Source organism: Panthera onca, chromosome A1 (assembly GCF_046562875.1).
Source record: "Panthera onca isolate mPanOnc1 chromosome A1, mPanOnc1 haplotype 2, whole genome shotgun sequence".
Taxonomy (NCBI): Eukaryota; Metazoa; Chordata; class Mammalia; order Carnivora; family Felidae; genus Panthera; species Panthera onca.
The window spans coordinates 162,925,581-162,947,580 of NC_138339.1; the positions used below are offsets into that span (position 1 = coordinate 162,925,581).

At 40.4% G+C, this 22,000-nt stretch overlaps 1 protein-coding gene and 1 pseudogene across 2 annotated transcripts in view; both read left to right on the forward strand.

Moving 5' to 3' along the window:
* The window catches only part of NALF1 (NALCN channel auxiliary factor 1), a 631,514-nt gene that overhangs the window by 20,349 nt on the left and 589,165 nt on the right, over nucleotides 1-22,000 (forward strand). The window lies entirely within an intron of this gene.
* The window catches only part of LOC132682413 (PIH1 domain-containing protein 2 pseudogene), a 60,879-nt pseudogene continuing 53,297 nt past the window's right edge, over nucleotides 14,419-22,000 (forward strand).

Consider the following 22,000-nt stretch of genomic DNA (forward strand, 5'->3'; position numbering starts at 1 on the left):
AATGTCTGGTAGAATTCCCCTGGGAAGCCATCTGGTCCTGGACTTTTATTTGTTGGAAGAATTTTGATAACGGATTCAATTTATTCACTGGTTATGGGTCTGTTCAAGTTTTCTATTTCTTCCCATTTGAGTTTTGGAAGTGTGTGGGTGCTTAGGAATTTGTCCATTTCTTCCAGGTTGTCCAGTTTGTTGGCATATCATTTTTCATAGTGTTCCCTGATAATTGCTTGTATTTCTGAGGGATTGGTTGTAAGAATTCCATTTTCATTCATGATTTTATATATTTGGGCCCTCTCCCTTTTCTTTTTGAGAAACCTTGCTAGAGGTTTATCAATTTTGTTTATTTTTTCAAAAAAACAACTCTTCGTTTCATTGATCTGCTCTACTGTTTTTTTAGATTCTATATTGTTTATTTCTGCTCTGATCTTTATTATTTCTCTTCTTCTGCTGGCTTTGTGGTGTCTTTGCTGTTCTGTTTCTAGTTCCTTTAGGTGTGCTGTTAGATTTTGTATTTGGGATTTTTCTTATTTCTTGAGATAGGCCTGGATTGCAATGTATTTTCCTCTCAGGACTGCCTTTGCTGCATCCCAAAGTGTTTATTTAGACTGTTGTATTTTCATTTTCATTTGTTTCTGTATATATTAAAATTTCTTCTCTAATTGCCTGGTTGACCCACTCATTCTTTAGTAGGATGTTCTTTAAACTCCATGCTTTTGGAGGTTTTCCAGACTTTTTCCTGTGGTTGATTTCAAGTTTCATAGCATTGTGATCTGGAAGTGTGCATGGTATGATCTCAATTCTTTTATACTCATGAAGGGCTGTTTTGTGACCCAGTATGTGAACAATCTTGGAGAATGTTCCATGCGCACTTGAGAAGAAAGTATATTTTGTCGCTTTGGGATGCAGAGTTCTAAATATATCTGTTAAGTCCATCTGATCCAATATATCATTCAGGGCCCTTGTTACCTTATTTTTTCTCTGTCTAGATGTTCTGAGAATTTACCAAGGGATACAGGAGTGCTGATGCATAGGGGCACTTGTACCCCAATGTTTATAGCAGCACTTTCAACAGTAGCCAATTTATGGAAAGAGCCTAAATGTCCATCAGCTGACAAATGGATAAAGAAATTGTGGTTTATATACACAATGGAATACTACTTGGCAGTGAGAAAGAAGGAAATCCGGCCATTTGTAGCAACGTGGATGGAAGTGGAGAGTGTTATGCTAAGTGAAGTAAGTTAGGCAGAGAAAGACAGATACCATATGTTTTCACTCTTATGTGGATCCTGAGAAACTCAACAGAAGACCAGGGGGGAGGGGAAGGGGGGAAAAAAGAGTTACAGAGAGGGAAGGAGGCAAACCATAAGAGACTTTTAAATCCTGAGAACAAACTGAGGGTTGATGGAGGGTAGGGGGTAGGGGAAAGAAGGTGATGGGTATTGAGGAGGGCACCTGTTGGGATGAGCACCGGGTGTTGTATGGAAACCAATTTGACAATAATTTTCATATAAAAAAAAAAGTAAAGCAGATTGAGTTTATTTTTCTTTCTTCGCAAAAAGAAAAAAAAGTAGATAACTAATAGCTTGTATTAGTTACCTATTGCCATGTAACAAGTTACTGCAAACTTAGAGATTTAAAACTCTGCATGTTTATTATCTCACAATATCTGTGGGTCAGAAGTCTGGACATGACTTAGATAATGTCCTCAGCAAGGACACATCAAGGTGTGGGCCAGGCTGGGGTCTCATCTAAGACTCTACTAGAAAAGGATCAGATAAAGCCCACGTGGTTGTTCGTAGACTATGTGCCTTGCAGACTGTGCACCCGAGGACCTCAGGTACCTGCTGCCCATTGGCTGGATGCTGCCCGTGGTTCTCTGGCATGTGACCCTCTGTAGACAGCTCACAACTTGTCAACTTGTTTTTTTCAAAGCCACAAGGGGAAAGGAGTCTCAGCAAGACAGATGTTACTATTGGATGTAATGTCATCACAAAATGACATCCTTCTTTGCTCTATTCTGTTTGTTGGAAGTGCATGCAGTGGGGGCTCCGCAAGAACATAAAGACCATAACAGGAAATCATGGGGCCACCTTAGAGACCATTTGCACGTCCATTACTTTTAAAGGTCCCTCAAACACATTATTCTTTAGATAGTCAAAGACAGTGTCACATATTATTTCATCATCCCGGACAAGATAAATGTATGTTTTTATTTTATGTTGCTACTAAATCAAGAAATTTTTGATAAATGTTTAACTGTAAATGGAGGAAACCATCAGCATTGTGAAATATAAGTACGTCTTACTCTAGGAACATAGGTAAGTAGAAGATTTATTAGGCATGATCCTGCATAGGGAAAATGGTATTTTAACTAAAGAAATTGAAAATAGGCATTTTTAAGCCTTCTTATTTTTTCTAAACTTGTTTCTGTGTGAAACTAGATTCTAAGTTTGCCTTGAAATATTTCCTTGAAATTGAAGGTATTTGCTCTAATTATGGAATAACAAATATCACATAATTGCTTTAGAAGAATACAGTCTGTTTCCTAAAATATATTTTAGTGTAAATTAGTGGATCTTTAGAACCCGTGGTTTCTAAGTGGTGACTTACAATTCTCACAAAAAGATTGACTTATTCAGTCCAATCCAGCAATCACATATGCCTATTTATTCATCCTTATAAATCCCATTTGTCTGGAATGCTGCCCATAATACTAAGTTCAGATTAAAGGTTTCAGCAGTGGGATTTGAAATAAACATGAAGGCACTTTAGGGCAACTGCTTTTATGAACAGAGGTCTGGAAACTCTCTCCCTTCAACTCTCCAACTGTATTAGAAGAATTACTTCTTTTTACCAATTCTGGAGTGCCAGATATTTTTCTGGGGGCTGCATTTTTGTCTTTAGTCCTTGATCTTCCTTAAGGTGGTTACTTAGCTCGGTGAAAACGGAAAACACAGTTTGGAGATAATGTTCTAGTTTCTGGTTCTGATTTTATTGAGGACCTGGTATGTGTTTGTGTGGAGGAGTCAACGAAAGTGGTTTGTTGGGCAGACAGGATAAGAGTCAAGTTTACTACTGCCCTGCGTACCTCAAGTGCCATCTGTTCTTTGACATCAGAGAGCTCTGTTCCACAGCCTGCACTGGATCTTCTGGTGGTTTAAGGAAGTTGGAATGGATTACTGCAGTACCTCATTACCATATTAAAAATGATTTCAAGCATATGCCACCCAATAGCATCATCTCAGTATGTAAGGAGAAAACAGAATTAGCAGAATTTGTCTGGACTTGGGTCAGGCCAAAGTGATAAAAGGGTGTGAAGTTAAGGATCAAAAAATACGTATTTCTGGGTTTTCCCTGGCCATAAATGGAACTGTCCTCTGAACATTCTGAACGTGACTATTAAGCTCTGTATATATTCTCTTTTTCCCGTGTATAATTACTGACTCAGAGTTAATGTGCTCTGTAGAATTACTTCCAGGACTGCATTATTTATTCATCCTTACCCTACGCTTGGTGCTGTTCACTAAACATTCGTTGAAGAGATATTATTCATTTGAAGAAAATCTAGTTTTAATTTCATAAATGTAAAAAAAAAAAAAAGTTGGGTAACCAAATCTGTGACTCCCAGGAATTCTCATGCTTGTGCTACATGCTTGAGGAAATTAGGCACAATTCACTTCCGGTCTTTTTCTGTGTGGTTTTTAGGTGAAGTCGTGCTGGATCACCATGTCAAAATCTTGTTGGAATTAGAGAAAAAGAAGTTAAACAAACCCATCTCTTTTATTTCAAAGTACATTCATTCCATTGTCAAACTATCAGTAGTGGTTGGATTTCCTCAAATCAAAGCATGATTCATATAATGACTGTGTTATGATTTGCTTTATTGAAGGGCTGAAGGTATTTTAATGGCTTGTGACAAACGAAGAAATGATGAAGTATGAAGAACTTGTCTGAGTGAGAACTGTCGAATATTGAATTTAGTTGTAGTTATTGTTGAATGCTCCTTTAATAAGATTGAATCCAGAGGCAAGACATTCTGTTCCTTAAAACCCCACTGAAGTATATTTTAAGAATGACCTACATAATAATGAATTTTCAAATTCTTATTAACATCCTGAAAAAAAAAAAAAGAAAGAACTCCTCTGGCATTAATGACTTGGCTTTCCAGCTTAAATTCATGCTTGTTATCATGTTTTATTCCAGTCATTTCATAAGAATATGTTGCAAAGTTACTGATATCCTAGATGTAAAAGAAAAAAAATCTATATTTTACTTATAGCTGTTTATAACTTGCTACTCAACAGACTGCACTGTTCTCCAGTGATAAATATTAGAGGAGGGAATGTTAAATTCTTCTTTTTTTTTAAAGTTTATTTATTTTGAAAAAGAGAGAAAGAGGGAGTGGGACAGGGACAGAGAGAGAGAGGGAGAGAGAGCATCCCAGGCAGGCTCTGAGCTGTCAGCACAGAGCCTGACATGGGGCTCGAACTCGAACTGTGAGATCATGACCTGAGCTGAAGTCGGACACTGGGTTGACTGAGCCACCCAGATGCCCCATGGTTATTCTAATGAACAGTTTTTAGAACCCTACAAAAAGGAAGTTCCTTTAGAAATTTCCTAAGAAGAGAGTGAGTATGAAGGTCCATTATTTACTAGTTCACATCAGGTTTAATTATGCAGAAAGTAAAGACCATGCATGTTTTGGTCCTTCACATGTGGAGCCTGGGTCCTGAGCTTCTGCACTTCCAAGTTTCCAAGGTCATTGCCATGATACGAGTACATGGCACAGGCCATATTCTGTGCTGCAGGTGTGTGGGATTTGAGACGATACTACCAATGAGAAGGCTTACCTCCTCCCCTCCTTTGTTTTAGCAGACCCTTGACACTTATGATTGTCCATTACCTGTAGGTTTCATTTAGACTACCACTGAGGTTCAGTTTTGAATTGCACACTAGGAGAATAAGTCATTTCTTAATTGAAGAAATATGTACCGATACCCTGCTATGTGCTAGGCGCCTCTTGGGTGCTGGATAACAAGGCAAATAAGACTCAGACGAGCAAATAGGTAATTGTAGTGTGGTGTGATAACTGCTACTTTAGGAATGTCTGGGTTCTACGTAAGGCTTTGGGAAGCCTGCTCAGAGGAAGGGGGTGTAGGTGATGTGTAGGTGAAGCCTGACGCCAGCAAGGGGGTATGTGGGACAGGGCAGAGAGAAGCATCCCAGAAGATTCCCTGCTGCCCAGAGTGGGTTCCACAGATCAACAACACAGACCTGACTGGGGAGCTTGTTAGAAACAGAGTCATGGGCCCCACCCCAGACCTCGTGCATTCCAAATCTGAATCTGAATCTGCATTTGAGCAAGATCCTCCCTTAACTCAGTCAAGGGAACCCTGGCTGTGGGGAGAGCGCAGTAGACTCCAAGAAATTTATTTCACCGGAGGAGAATGCTGAGCAGTACCTTGAAGCTGGTACCTTGCGGGACAGTTGGTGAAAGAGATTATTCTTGAGTTTCTTTGTCAGTTTATCACAGAGTGTACATTCTTTGTATTATTTTTAATTAACTGATAAAAATGTCTGGAAATGCTAGGTACAAAGTCCATTGTTTGCTGGGACAATGACATAGGTCCTATAGTTATCGAGTTTGGTCTTCTCTGGTTTCAAGTGCTTTACTACAGTCTCTGTACTCAGTCCTTCAGGGAATAGTCTCTGCTTGAAAAACTTTTCATTATTATGCCAGCCACAGAGAATATTACTTATGCCAACCTACTCCAAGAAAGGCATTTCTCTTAAAGACCCTCACTCACACTTCATGTGGGCATTCATTCCCAGTGATGGAGGTGATGCTTTGACTCTTCCAAACAGATACTTCCTCTTTAATTTCGGCTTTCAAACAAAATAGGTGGGGATCTCAGAAATGGAAGAGTCGTCATGGAAAAGCACAAAACAGACATAGTCTAAGTTCAGCCATACTTCTTGGTTGCCTACAGCAAAGAGAGTTACTTGCTTTAAGATATACATACTGTCTCTTTCACAAATCTACTGTATATGCCATATATCCATCCGGTATGTTTGCATCATAATTGAGATACTCAAGGATACTATTTTTTCATTAGACACATTAGACAGTTTGTCTGATTAATGCATCACCTATAAAAAGTGAATAAAATGAAGAGGATAGAAACTTGCACATAATAATGAAGAACGTAAATCTCATATGCGGTAAGGTCCATAGTTAAGAAATTTTGGGGCGCCTGGGTGGCTCAGTCGGTTAAGTATCTGACTTCAGTTCAGTTCATGATCTCACAGCTTGTGAGTTCAAGCCCCCACATCAGGTTCTGTGCTGACAGCTCAGAGCCTGGAGCCTGCTTCAGATTCTGCCACTCCCTCTCTCTCTGCCTCTCTGCTGCTCACACTCTGTCTCTCTCTCAAAAATAAATGAATATTACAAAAAGGTTACTGAGTTTTGGAGTGCCTGGGTGGCTCAGTCGGTTAAGCATCTGATTCTTGATTTCAGCTCAGGTCCTAATCTCACGGTTGTGAGATCAAGCCTCAAGGCAGGCTCCACGCTTAGCATGGAGCCTGCTTGGAATTCTCTCTTTCCCTCTCTCTCTCTGCTCCCCCCCCCAAAAAAAAAATTAACATTAAAAAAAGTTACTTAGCTTTTACTTGTCAAGTTTAACATCCTGGCCATTTTGTTTTCAATTAATTTCTCTTAAAAATGTTCTATACATTCAGCCTATGTAATACTAAACCAACCTTCCTTCCCTCCCTTCATCTCTCTCTTTCTTTCTCCCCACCTCACCTCCCTTCCTTCCTCCAGTCCCTCCTTCCTTCCTCCCTCTCTCTCTTTTCTTTTCTTTCTTTTTCTTTCTTTTTCTTTCTTTCTTTCTTTCTTTCTTTCTTTCTTTCTTTCTTTCTTTCTTCTGATGCTGTTTAAGAAATATATCTTATTCCACTTAGATGTAGGACTTTTCTTCTCTATGACCTGAAATGTTATTTATTGCTGTAACTTTGGAATTCTCAATGTCAGAAGTCTAATTTGTTTAAAAAATTGTCCATAATTTATAAAAGTTGTCAAACTCTGTTGAGTTATTTGCATAAATGTCCATTTTAAATGGGTAATCTCCTAAAAACAGTCATATTTAGACTGAGAGATTGCTCATTTGTTATGGCAATAATGTGAAAGACCATAGCATGCATGACATTTTTCCATTTTATCTTAGGGTTTTCTGTGATGGTTTGGAGTATTTTCAGCTCATTGAATATATTGTGCTTAACTTTCAGTGTCAAAATCTGAATCAGATGCTGAGTCATGGGTCTGAGATGGTATTGGGCCAGACCATGATGCCTTCTGGGAACTTCTGACTTAGACTGGGATCAAGTTAGCTTTTACCCATGGGGAAAGAGGCAATTTGAAGATAGAAATAAGGTAGAGGCATGGGGGGCCGGGGTGTTTCTATAGAGACAGTTGATTTCTTGTGGAGACACATCTACTCACCTCTGTGCTTGCTACCTTTTCAAACCTCCAGCTATATCAGCACAGAAATAATTTCTTCTTGTCTAAAGTCCCATATAAGTAGGATATTCTGCACTTTTAGGTGTACCTCATCCAAGCGTTTGAGTCCCCTCTCCTTGTCTACCTCAGGCTTAGTTCTAGATTTCTATTTCTATCCACTTAGGAATTTCCATGAACAGTCCTGGCCATAGCCTGCTGCTAGTATAGTATTAATTTCATATATCCAGGAGATTACTAATATAGTTCAGAGCTCCTAAGGGAGAAAAGGAGGGTGAATCAGTCAAATGAGGCTCAGAAAAACAGTTACAGAATTAGAAAATCACACGCATATGGGCAATTATTCAGGCATTTAAAAAAAAACACCAAGCAGAAGTTGAAAAAAAATCAAAGCTTTCATTTTTAGATCAAATTTCAGAGTGCTATTTTATAATCACACAGCACTATTATATTTTCTTATCTTAAATGTAAAATAGTCCCTCAAAAGTTATGTAAAAGAGCCCAAGAATTCTTTAGTTACAGTGAGGTTGCGTCGTCCCTTATTTTGCAGAAGAAGTTACAGTCTTAACCATATTTTACCTGACGGTATCCAGGAGTGATGCTGCTCCGTAGAACTTTCACAGTAATCGGAATGTCTGATGTCTTCGCCATTCAGGACAGTAGCCGCTAGCCACTTACGGCAGTGGGGCACTTGAAATGTGACCAGTAAAACAGGGGTGAAATAAATCCTAAGTTTCATCTAAATCTCATTGGTCTAATATTTCATTTAAATATCCACATGTGGCTAGTGGCTACCATATTGAGCCGCACACTTCTAGAGAATAGCAGCGATTTCATACATATCTGTCCACTGAATGGATTTTTATAGCTCCAAGAGAGTATAAGGGCAGCTTGCGTATACCCTGCACTCTTAGCAATGAATAAGGTGAGGTGTAATTAAAATTCACTGTGCACCGGCCTTTACCAAAAAGTCATTTTTATTTGCATGAAAAAATATGAGACCCCCAGTAAGAAGCTCTCAGGTGATTGCCGGTTCTTTGATGAAGTCAAATGAGTTTGCTCCAGTCCTTAGATCAATGTTACAAGACCTGTGATTATGTGGTTGTGCCGTGTGCCATGAATAGGCAGACTTGGCCATCCATGTGGTGAACTTTGAGAAGCTCCTATCCTATGACAATATCTCCTTTGGTCAAGCAACAGGTCATAGAGATGATTCTGTAAGTGGTGCCCGAGCTTCATAACCAGGATGTCTACATTCAGACTCTGTCTCTGCAGCTTAAAATCAGTGTGACCTCAAGACATTTACTTAACTTTTCTAACTCAGTTTCTTCATCTCTAATAAAAGGAGGAATATAGCACTTAGCTCCTCGGGCTGTGTTAGAAAGATTAAATAAATCCAGGTTACTAAAGCCTTAGAATAGCGTCTGGCATGTTGTTTTGTTTTTTTGTTTGTTTTAATTTTTCTTAACGTTTATTTATTTTTGCGAGACAGAGAGAGATAGAGCATGAGTGAGGGAGAGGCAGAGAGGGAGAGGGAGACACAGAATCGGAAGCAGGCTCTAGGCTCTGAGCCATCAGCACAGAGCCCAATGCGGGGCTCAAACCCACAAACCGTGAGATCATGACCTGAGCCAAAGTCGGACGCTTAACCGACTGAGCCACCCAGGCGCCACATCTGGCACATTGTTAATGCTATAGAGGCATTTGTTAAGTAAACAAAATATACTTGGCATATAAAACATAGCAGTCGGCCATCAGTCACTGTTGAAACGTCATTAATGTCATTACCTAAATGTCCTATGTATTTCTGCTACCCAGGCAAATATCAGTAGCCTGGATAACGGGTACTTGGCCTGTGGAAACTGAGCACTTCCTTGCCTTTTCCAAGAATATCTGGGTGATGTTTTAATTGAAGGGAACATACAAAAGGTGATTGAGGTACTGGGAAGGAGAGTGTCCTAGTGATACCTAAATAAAAAGCTGGACATAAATATCACATTGGCAGATGTCTTCTTCCCAGACACTTGTCAAGGTTGGAGTAAATCACTGTCAAGTCTCCCCAAAGACTGTGCTGGGGAGTGACTAATTACACAGGAGGTTACAAGATGTTGAAAGACAAAAGATGTTGTGCTCAAAAATGTCTTGAGAATTAGTAGCTTTAAAAAAAAGTTAATTTTATTTCTTTATGGCAGGTCTGCTCAGAGTCTTTCATGTATCACTGTGCTTTGTGAATCTCCAAACTTGTTTAAGCATGAAACTCTTCTTTTAGAGGCATTGTGAGGGATGTAAGCCCAGTACAACTGGAAACACTGTAAAATAAACAACACTAAAGAGAATTTGAACAAATGCCATTATTTGTTGGTAAATATATAAATTTCTACCTTTAATCTTTATATATTTCTTTGTGACCTTGCACAAGTAATTCGATCTCTCAGTTTTGATTTTCTTATCTATAAATTAAGCATACTTTGTGTACAAGTAAATGATGAAATAGATCTTTTTTTGAAATATATGTGTTTTATGTTTCACTTCTGATATCTTTGATGATAGGAATTTTGGATCACATTTACTTTAATGATATATTTGGTATTTTAAAGAAAAACAACAATCGCTTGTCTTACCTTACTATACGTAGAAGTCAAATTGGCTAAAAAGTTCTAAAATAAGATAATTATTTTAAAAAATTACCATGTGTATATAAAAAGAATATATTTCATCAAGTTATAAATAAAAAATATAAGTGGAAAGAAGCGTATTTTGATTTTTCATATATAACTATTCATAAATATTTTGTGTAAAAGGAGAGAAATTTAAATATAGACGCACATTTCTACCTATGGTTTGTGAAAAGCATTCTTTTGCAAATATATTTGAGATTTCAGTGATAGGTCAAGCATTCAGGAACTATTACAAAAGGTAAAACAGGCATACAATCAATGTCTTTCACAAAACTTACTCAAACAATATGTTTCTCCCGTGGCTGTGTGAAAACAGTCTTTGTGCAATGTGGTGTGTAAAAACAAAACAAAGTCAAACAAAGAATTGAAAACATTTTTGTTTTTTCCAGTTTGGGCTTTTAAAAACTTTTAGCAGAGGTTTCAGCTTTTCTTTTGCATTTCTGTTTTGGACGGGTAATAAAAGCCCCGTGTCATTTTCACAAAGAAGAACCAAGAGCTGGTAAAAGAGAGAACAGTTTTGACTGGTACTACTTAACATAGACCCTTTCAGCACTGGGGATTTCTCACGTCTTCCTCTCAAGCCTTGTAGCATTATTTTTTTTTTTTTTTTTCTGTTTAAGTGAAAAGACTCCTGAGTATTACACCCTAGTGTCATCCATGGTGCTAAATGGTGGTCTTTGCCTTTGACCAGCCCTTTCCCCTTTGGAATGGTACCCTGGGAGCATCCATAACCAGGCCTGGCACCTCCATGGGAAGATCCATCGGCAGTAATGTTGGCAGTGGCAGACGAGGTACAGACATTGCCAAATTGCTTTGCCCGTCAACGAATCGGGAGACCTACAGTGCTGTTAAAATTTTAGTATTTGAAATCTGCTGAGGTATAATTGCATAAATTAGCAAAAACGTTTCGAACATGTTTTACATGCAGATACATGGGGGAGCTGCCTGTAATAGTGACCCCATTCGTGTTTGTTGAATGGGTACATGAATCAATGTGCTGACGAGCCCTGTCCTCCAATGGCATGTAAGTTTTGCTTAAAACCGTTTGTATTCCAGGACAGAATGCTGTGAACCACTAGAAAAAGGTCAAGTTTAACAAGAAAGGATTAGGAAAGCTTTTACTGAAGAAGTGGTTTTGTTGTTGTTATTTGTTTTGTGTGTGTGTGTGTGTGTGAGAGAGAGAGAGAGAGAGAGAGAGGGAGAGAGAGAAAGAGAGAGACAGACAGGCAGAGCGCACACAAGCCTGGGAGGAGCAGAGAGACAATCCTAAGTAGGCTCCACAATCAGCATGGAACCTGATGCGGGGCTCCATCCTACAACCCTGGCATCATGACCTGAACCGAAATTAAGAGTCAGATGTTCAACCCACTGAGCCACCCTGGCACCCCGAGGAAGTGGCTTTTCAGTTGAACCATAAGAATGAGTAGGATCATACATTATAGAGAAATAGTCACTCTCTTTCCCATTTTCTAATAGAACCCAATATCCTGAGGTCAGTTGTGGTTTTAAGGGGCCATATGATCAAGTGCAAATACTGGCCAAGAAAACGCATATAGAAATGCAGGGTTTTCCTTCTGAGGGGCCATCTTAAAGGGGAAGGGCATTCGTTTGTCTTTTATGTCTCTGCTTTGCTACTTGAATTCTAATGTGATGTTCTCCAGCCCCAGCGGGCTTCTTGACCCCTGACCAGGAAGGTTGTTATCCTACAGCTGGTGCAGTTCAACCAGGGGACTTGATGAATATTTGGAGTCACTAAACCAACGGGGACCACTTTGAGTAGTCCTTTGCAACCTGAGAAATAAATCACCTGCTTGAAGCCACTATTATTTTGGGATTTTTCTGTTATACGTAGCATGCGTGAATAAGTGACCGAGAAATATACATATGACAATGACATTGCTAAAGAGGTTTATCAGCTGTGCTCACTTCTTTTAGTTTATACTTAGATCGTGGGATATTCGCAGGACCACTTTGTAGATCTCATTTGATCTACACAAGAATATAGGAAGTCCATAGTATATATGTATTTGTAGAGGATTTATGTTTGTGTCTTTGTGTGTTAAAGGGAGGAGGATGTGAGTTTAAATGCAAACTGAATATAACATACCATACCATTTTACCACTTCCAATTATGCACAGAATTGTCTTGAAGTTATACGTAAGATACTAAAAGTGATAGCCTTTCACCATCTTTATTATTTTCTCCATTTATTCCTTGGCTTCCAAATTTGTCATGGGTTGTGAAGATCCCTCATCTCCTATGCAAGTAATATTTAAAGGATACTTTTGTCTTAAACTTGCATACATTTCTACACTACGGACCCAGAGTTGGGAATCCAACTCTCCTGCTTTCTAACTGGGTAACCCTGGGCGAGTTTCTTAAACTTTCTCTCCCTTAATTTCATCACGAGGAAAATGGGGAAGAATAGAATTTACCCTAGAGATCGAATTGTGTTAATATATGGCAGGTGCTTGTACCGTGCTTGGCACTAACAAACTCTGTCACACGATGAGCAATTATTGTAGCGGAAATCCTTCCATGATAAGCTGCGGAGTTAGGGTTGATCTACCTGTAACATAGCAAACCATTTAAATTGGAAGCAGAAGCATATTGAGTGAGGAGCCTGGAATTTTAGGTTGGTTAAAGAGATTGGACTTTGAAAGATGGACTGGAACAAGGGTAACGTACAGGTGTTAGAACACCGTGTAAATAAGAACTAAGTGCTTCCCCTGAGAGGTGACCAGAATCAGAGCTGGAAGTCCGTGTTCATCTCTGCCACAAGGTTTGGTTTCAGCCCCAACCTAGTTAGGCCAACTAAATATCAACTTTTACCCACAGTCTTTTTACAAGTCAGGCATGTTTCTCCCACAGGGATGGCAATCTTTAACTTACTTCAGGGTGGCAGAGTTCATCATCATAAATCCTTGGTCTCTGAGAGGGCAAGACCCCGAGTCAGAGACTCTGAATCTGAATTTTCAGCCCAAGATAAGGCACCTGAGATTTGTGTGGGAGAAACGCCTGGTGTGCTATTTTCCTGCGAGGCAGTACTGTTCATTCTTCACTTGCTAGAACATAATAATTATTCACCAATAAAATGTGATAGAAGAGCATTTGTTTTTGTATAATGACTTTTGTACTCAAAACATCCCCAGACTCCTTGCAGATGAGTGATTGAAGAGCTCCCTCACTCTCCCACCTGCTCGGGAATAACCGGAACCTCTAACAGCATTTGATAAAGCCAAGTGAGATCACGGGGGGGGGGGGGGGGGGGGGGGAAGTCTACAGTGGAGGTGGTTTGTTTGGCATTCACTGAAATGATAGCTTGACTAAAACAGATCTATCTCCAAAGCACTTTTTTACACACTTGCTGTCTTCATTGTTTCTGCTAAGGCCTCTTTAATCAATGGTATAGCCTGGATGCATATTCATGAAGCATGCTTCCCACCAACTGCGTGGGAATGCAGTCTGAGATGCCTTTAAGAACTGTGTCCCTGAGCCCCCTCTGATTAGGAAGAACAAAATAATTCCCCAGTTTCCAAGTGGGATGCTCTGTGCAGGGTGTGCAATTACAGAAAAATAAATACTGCAGCTGAAAAAAAAAAAAAGAACCTTCAATGCCATTTTATCTTACTGCTTAAGGAAAAAGTAATCCATGGCAGTGCCTCTGATACTGTGTGCATGAATCACATGGGGTGTTAAGATGCAGATTCTGATTCCATAAATGGGGTAGGGTCTGAGAGCGCATTTCTCCTAGGCGCCCAGGTGATGCCGATGATGCTGGTGTTCAAGCTGCATTCGTGGCATAAGGGAATCGCTTGTTAGTGGATGTGAGGGGGGAGCCCTACTGTCGTGAGTGGTTCTCGAGCTTGGGTTTTTCTGGGTTTCCAGCATCTAGAAGTTCAACCCAAACCAGAAGTCTCAGGTGCTGCTACTCACATTCTGAGCACTGGATATAAATATCAAACCAGAGCCCATGTGTGCAGGACATCGGTCAAACAGGAGTCTTTGGACCTATGTGTTTAAAACATCTGGATAACCTAGTGATGGGCGCTCTCTCATAAGTCAGTTATGATTGCTTTCTCCCAGAGAAACCTCCCTGAAATGATCTTGGAGGTTTTCAGGCTCTCTTTTTCCTTCGGCAGAAAGAGCTGGTAAAGTCTCATTTCCATTCATCGTCCTCATCAGATGTCTTTTCTGAAACCCGGGTGGTGCTGTGAAGCGCTATGTCGGGTAAGCGGACTCTCCCCGGAGGGAGAGGCTGTGCAGCTGGCAGGGCACCCAGGGTCCCGAGAGCCTCCCCACACTGTGCCAGGTCTTTGCATGGTTCACGCTGTGATATGTCTCTGTGTTCTCAGCACCCCCTTTCCCCTACTATTTTCAGGACCCATTCTATGCAGCATCTTCTGTAGTTACAGACTCACCCCAGACCCCCCCCCCCCCGCCGAAAGGTGGATGCCTGAGGAACCATGTGGAGGTGTTGACAGTGGGAGGGAAGGGCCCTTTATTGCTAGAAAGAGTTCTTGTGAGCCCACAAAGCTCTGCACCTCGTAGACTTGAACTTGAAGCTGTGTGAGAGTGTCTGCTGCCATCTCACCCTCTCTGGGCACCAGCCCGTGTGTTTCTTCTGCATGGTGGACACCGCTCAAGATTGGTGGCCTTATGAAAAGTGTTGTGAATGACCTCTAGTGTTAGCAACGTTCATTGGGTGCTTTACCATTTATAAAGCTTTTTACATAAATTGTCTCAACAACGAATGGTGGGCAACTCACCTGAGGTCACTTGGCTAGTGAGGATTTTAAAGGAGTTCTGAAGCTGGGTCAGGGCTTTCACTGCTGGAAAATGCTGTTACATACATAGTCTTCCAGCATAGACTGGTATGTATTTCAGAGTATTATGGAATCCTGCTTTATCTTCTTTTTTTATGTTGTGGTATATTTCGACTGCTTTCTTAATTAAAACCATAGTTGTATAAAATTTTTAGAAATGCTATGAGCAAATAGGCTAATCTGTTTTTCAGAGAGAAATTCCTCATTCTTGATAATGTCCTTGCTGGCATATTTAACAAGAAAATAGCACCATAGAAATGATACTGTGAAACTACTTTTGCTTCAAGGTATATGATACCCTCCCGAGAGCTTCTTATATCACATATGAATAATGTAAGACAGTGTTGCAAGCAAACAAAATGTTTCCTAAAATTTACATAAAATTGTTTCTGTATTGTGTTCAGTGTCTGGCTGGTACTCTGTGACACTGCCTGGGCTCAAGCTGTTGTTGTGATGATTAAAATTATAGTGTAAGGGCATCTAGGTGACTCCATCTGTTGAGTGCCTGAACTTGATTTTGGCTCAGGTTGTGATCCCAGGCTTGTGGGATTGAGCCCTGTGTCATGGTCCATGCTGAAGCGTGGAGCCTGCTTAAGATTCTCTCTCTCTCTCTCTCTCTCTCTCTCTTTCTCTTTCTCTCTCAAAAATAAAGCAAATAATAAATAAAATAAAATCATAATGTAAAACACATAGCTTCGTAGAGTAAGCACGACTGAATGCTAGCTCTGTTAATTAACATTGTCATTTCGCATGTTTTATGTCACATACAATTTATACACTTCAAAAATGTGAATAACAAGCTAAGTCCTGAGTCACTGGCTTGCCTGGTGATCTCAATGCTTCCTCTGAAGTTTGCTTGAGTGGACTGAAAGACCGAGTTTCATGTTTCTCATCGCCTCAAGATCGGTGTCACAAGGCATCTGGCGACAAATGTTCCTGGTTCCCTCATTCTCAGAGCACAATCAGCTGAGGGGAGGGACAGTCCCAAAGTCAGGGTTTATGCCTCCTGTTTGGTGTGGAGGTGAGTGGCTGGGTAAAATGGCTCTTTTCACCCATGAAGGTAAATCATGCTAATTTGTAAGAGCTTTTACAGTGCCTAAAGTTAGGAGGGGAAGGGTGAAAATCATCTGTCTTTTCACCCTTCCAGGGGGAAGACATTAATGACAAGTAACGAAATGTTTAAGGGTTTTATTTTTCTGTGTATCTAAAAATAGAAAAATATTGCTATGAGCCATTTTACACATGCCCTGGCGTAAGCTCTTACGTGCTTCCGTGATCTGTGGCCCTCTGTCTTGACATTGATCTTGTAAATGACCACCATGCCGCATCCAAGAAAAAAAATCAGTAATTAACTACTAGTTAACCCTATATCAGACGTCATGGATGATATACGATCATATATTTCCATGAACGGAGGGAGCATAAGGAAAAGGAAGGTGGTAACATATCTGTGTCTGCTGTGTTGTTCCAAAGTCAGTCCTTAAAGGTTATCGCTCACAGCAGCTCTCCTGTGTATTACCTTCCCTTATTCCTCAGTGCCATTTGCTGCCGTATTAAACCTGGCATTACCCGGGGCTCTCGTCTCGTTTCCTTAGGAAACTTCCTGAGTGATTGGTTATACAGGAAATTATCATCCCACAGTTAGGAAAGTAACGTCACAGGTGAATGATGTTTTGACAGAACTTTCAAAATTAAATTGCATGCCATACCTCACCAGAGTTGAAATATCTTAATGTAGGGGCGCCTGGGTGGCGCAGTCGGTTGAGCGTCCGACTTCAGCCAGGTCACGATCTCGCGGTCCGTGAGTTCGAGCCCCGCGTCAGGCTCTGGGCTGATGGCTCGGAGCCTGGAGCCTGTTTCCGATTCTGTGTCTCCCTCTCTCTCTGCCCCTCCCCCGTTCATGCTCTGTCTCTCTCTGTCCCAAAAATAAATAAAAAACGTTGAAAAAAAAAATTTGAAATATCTTAATGTATATGCTCCTGAGAGAGTTTTCGTTATCATTCGAATAGGGTGTCTGAGAATGAAAAATAATTCTGTTTCTCTTATCAAAAATTGGAGAGGAGAGCTCTTCTCCAGGCAAATGATCCAGCTGTCTGGGGTAACGTTTAGACATGAAATTCAGAATCTTTTTAATTATTCCCATTAATTGTTTACCCAGTTATTGCATCATTAATTGCCACCCTCGTTGGGCCAGGACCCAGATGACTGCCATCTCGCAGCTTGGCTGATAAGTAGGGGTGATTCACTGCGTATTTCTCCACTGTCTTGACTCCAGTGCTAAGAGACTTACTGTTGTTAAAAGATACGTAAAAATTCAGTCTCGTGTTCTCTGACTCAAATAAAAAACAGAAACGGTCTCATTTAATATTATGTTTGAAACTTTCTCCTCAAAGTTGCCAGAGTTAACACCTATGTTAGTGAGTGGCATTATTCAGAATGAAAGACACCTTATCCTAACTGTGCAAAATACCGAAAACTGAAATATTGCTATGAGAAGAAAGTAAAACGGGGTCACGGAACGGTACCTTTTCACCGAAGGCATTTATGATGCCAGAGATAATGATGTGGTCAGAAATCATGGTTTTCTTTTCTTCATTTTTTTTATTGTAGTAAGAACACTTAGCTTGAGATCTACCCTCTCAATAAAATTTTAAGAGAACGGAAAAGTATTATTAAATATAAGCCCTGTATTCAACACTAATCTTGTATAACTGATTCTTTTCAACCCTTTGAATAACAGCTCCCCGTTTTCTCCTCCCCTCTGCTCTTGCCTCAGCCTGTGGTAACTGCCCTTCTACACTGTATGAGTTTGACTATTTTAGATGCCTCATTAAGTGCAGTCTTGGAGTATTTGTTCTCTTATTTCACTTAGCATAGTGTTCTCCAGGCTCATCCATATTGTGGCATATGGTAAATTTCCTTCTTGTTTAAAGACTGGATATATTCCCTTGTGTATATCTACACACTGTCTTTACCCCATGCATCCATCAATGGACATTTAAGTTACATAAATCTTGGCTTTCATTTTGACACTTTCACTAATTGTTCGAGAGATTTTTGACTTATTAGTTAATCCATTGCTTTGTTCCATAAAGCATCTTATTTTTAAATCTTTCTATCAGAGATGATTGTAATGGTGAGTGGTGACCATTGAACACGAGTGAAAAATAAAATTAAATATGGCACGCAGGAAAACTAAGTAAATTCGACATAGTTCAAATCATGATCGGGAGATTGGAATGTACAGGACTGTTTTTAACAGATAGAAGTAGCCATAAGAGAACTAGCAAGAATAGTTTTTCAAAAAAGAATTCTCTAAGCAGGGAAAAAAAAGGAGGAGGTGACCATTAATCCAACCAGCACCCAGTACAGAGAGAGTTTATTTTGAACCTGATATAAAATTATGCCAATAACACCCATATTTGCACTGAAAAAACATATACCTCTTCCTAGGATTAAACATTTAAAATTCATAGAGACAGAAGGTAGAATGGTGGGTTGCCAGGGGCTGGAGTGAGGGAGAAATGGGGACTTTTCTGTTTATCGGATACGTAGGTTCAGTTTGGGAAGACAGATATTTTTGTCTGCAAAGTGTAAACTATCCATCTTATCTATTTGCTGACCATACAGTGAGTCAGACTGCTTCGAACATGCTACAGTAGGAGGTGGAATGGGTAAAATGAGCCGTAGGCAGGTGGATCAAAGTGGTGTCAAAGTACTTCTCCTGCTTATTTGATGAGAGTTCCCAAGGGTAAGGACAGCATTTTTGGGGGGGATCATGTAGACAGAGGCTGTGTGGATTAGGGCTGACCTAGGTTGTGAAATTATCATGTTACTCCTTCCTGTGAAGCCTCACTGTGATTTCTGCGTCCTTCTCAACACAATGACACTGTGAATAAATTGAACATTATATACCACCTCCATTGTAGAGGACCATTGCCTAAAGAGAAATGATTTATGTTAAATATCTATTTAATCCAATAGAGCCTTCTGTTACAACACAAACCTTACAGAATATAGTGAATTAGTGATTTTGAAAAATATATACATGTAAACTTCACTGGAGAAAAACACATAAATGTATGAATACGTATCTTATTAGAAAGCGTTCGGACACGAGTTAGCTCATCATGATCTTTTTTCATAATTTATTTTGGTGCATTGATAATACTTTGTTTCCTAATTAGTACAGTTGTCTTAAGTTATATTATCATTAGTCTGATATCAAAATGCAAAAAGGAAATTCCGTTGATAATACGACCCCTTCAGTGTCAGTGCTTTTGTCTGAAAGTATTTGGAGACCTGGTGTTCTGTGGCCACTGCTAAGAAAGCAAATAGCTCAGTTTCTAAAAGTTCTTTCCTTTCTGTTGTGGACACATCTTATGTCAACCTTGAGTTGTCAAGTTCACTGTTGTGTTTTTCGTCTAGTAAATTTCTGAAGTATGCTTGTGGTTTTCACGGCAAATGTGAAACGTGAATCCATCAGTCATGGGCTTTGACCAACCAACAGTGTTAGAAACACATCAGTCACTGCCTAAGATTGTGTTTCCTGGTGAGAGTGTGGAGCAAATAAGGAAGCAGGGTGGAGAGGTGGGGATTTTTATTTCACCTCCATGTCCTTCTGACACCTGCCGAAGATCTCTTTTTCTCTTTGCTTTGAGTAGATAGTAATGGGAAGCCTCCATGGTAATATGCTTCTGATCTCAGGCTTGTGTCTTCATTTTTGCTCATTTGGCCAGCTGCAGTCTTAGCTGCAGAAAAAGCTTGAGCTAACTTTGAAAACTTAGTTCTACCTTGAGACAACGAATACAAGTTGTATTGAGTCCTGGGCCAGGAAAGAAAAAAAACAGAACAAAACAAAACAAAAAAGCAGTGGACACAATCTAACTGCTTAGAGAAAGTCTTTGTCCTGGTGATGATACACCTATAACCCAAATTGTGAAACTGGTATTGTTCCTCCACGCTGATCCGAAACGACAGCCCTACCCATATAGACTGAGTTGCTAGTTTTCAAGTGAAAATTTGAACTCCCCTCTGTTTTGCATCGCTTTGGAATAGACGAGCAATTGATAAGCTATTATTCTTTTATCGGCTTCTCTAAGCAGAAATAAATCTTCCCTGAAAAGAGATACTGGATGCACTAGAAATGGAAACCGCGTTTGTTGTTAGTGGAGATTTCCTGTGTGTGTGTGCATGTGTGTGTTTGCACCTGCGCGTGTTGTGATTGAATTTATTTTGCATCATTACAGACTCTGAATTCCCTCATAGTTTGTCTTTGGGGAAAAAAAAAGATCGCTGTGGTTCAACTCTCAAAAAATACTTTACTTTTTGAGTGATGTGATTTAATCAAATTAATAAGCCGCTTTACAGAACAACGTTGAGCCCACACCGATGTGTGCTGGGGCCATTCTTCACGGAGCCTGACCTGAGGCCTGTTTGCTTCCTGCGCTCGTTGCTGTGACTATAGATTAGAACCACACACTGTGCCATGAACATGGGCTGTGTAATAATAACAAAGTTGGCAATGCAGGTGGTACTAAGGGGAAGCTTGATGCTAAGTACTCGTAAGAACCTTTTCAGAAAGAAGGATAACATCGTGTCGTTGAATGTAAGTGCCATTTTAAGACTAACCTGAAAATGGCCCGAACAAGAAATAACGTGAAGTCTAATTCACGGATCCCTTCAGTTTGCTCGGACACTGTAAGACCACTGTCATCTGCCGTGTGCCCGGCACCATGGGCACACGCTGGCCCAGCCAGCTGAGTGACAGCTGGGAGAGCCTGGCAGAGGGGCAGGCACTTGCCTGTTCATTCGTGGCCCCTGCTGGGTTTGTTCAGAGAAATAGATGAGTGTGGATATTCCCAGAGGAACCGATCTTCCCCGTGCTGACATATTTTTAACTGCCCTTTCCAAACACAAGCTCAGTTTTCTTAAAACTGTACCCGGTAATTATAATATTGTTGTTCTTTTCCAAGTCACTACTACAGTGACAAAGAAAGATGTATTTATCCCATTTTTATATGTCTGTGGCAAATAAAGCAGAGTTTTGTTTTTGAGAGAGAGAGAGAGAGAGAGAGTAAGCGTGAGTAGGGGAGGGGCACAGAGAGAGGGGGATGGAAGACCCAAAGCAGGGTTCAAACCCACGAACCATGAGATCATGACCTGAGCCAAAGTGGGACACTTAAGTGACTGAGCCACCCGGGCACCCCAGAAGAGTGTTCTTTTTTAATTTTTAAATTTATTTTTGAGACAGAGACAGAGCATGAGTGGGGGAGGGCTAAAGAGACAGAAAGAGAGAGAGAGAGTGAGTGAGTGAGTGAGTGTGTGTGTGAGGCAGGCTCCAGGCTCCAAGCTGTTAGCACAGAGCCCGATGTAAGGCTCGAACCCATGGATGGTTATATCATGACCTGAACCAAAGTTGGACACTCACCAACTGAGCCACCCTGGCACCCCCAGAGTGTTTTTTAAAAACATGTTTGTTGAATAAAATTAAGCTATCAATTTTCACGGTGCCATAGATCAAATATGTTTCCCCAAATTTGTATGTTGAAACCTAACGTACAAGATGATGGTATTTGGAGGTGGGACCTTTGGGAGGTGATGAGGTTATAGGGGTGAAGCCCCCATGAATGTGAAGAGAGATCCCTGAGGCCCTCCCTCCTCCTGGAATGAATCGGCCTAGAGATGGTCTAACGTTTGCTGGCCTGGGAGGGTGGGTTTCGGCTGTTGAATTGTAATGCTCTTTTATGCCCAGGGCTCCTTCTGGAAAGACCCTGGGTTTAGCTCCTAGGAATAGGTCTGTTCTCGGTGATTCTTCAGCAGACTCTGACTCTGACAAATGTTATTCTTGGGTGCTTGGGTGGAATCTTTCTAAAGGAAAGCTATAACTCATTAAGAAGGAATCATTATGTTCCTTTAGCTAAGGCAAACTCTCAGCTCACTGAAAAGCGAAGAGAACAGAAGGAAAAAAATGCAGAGG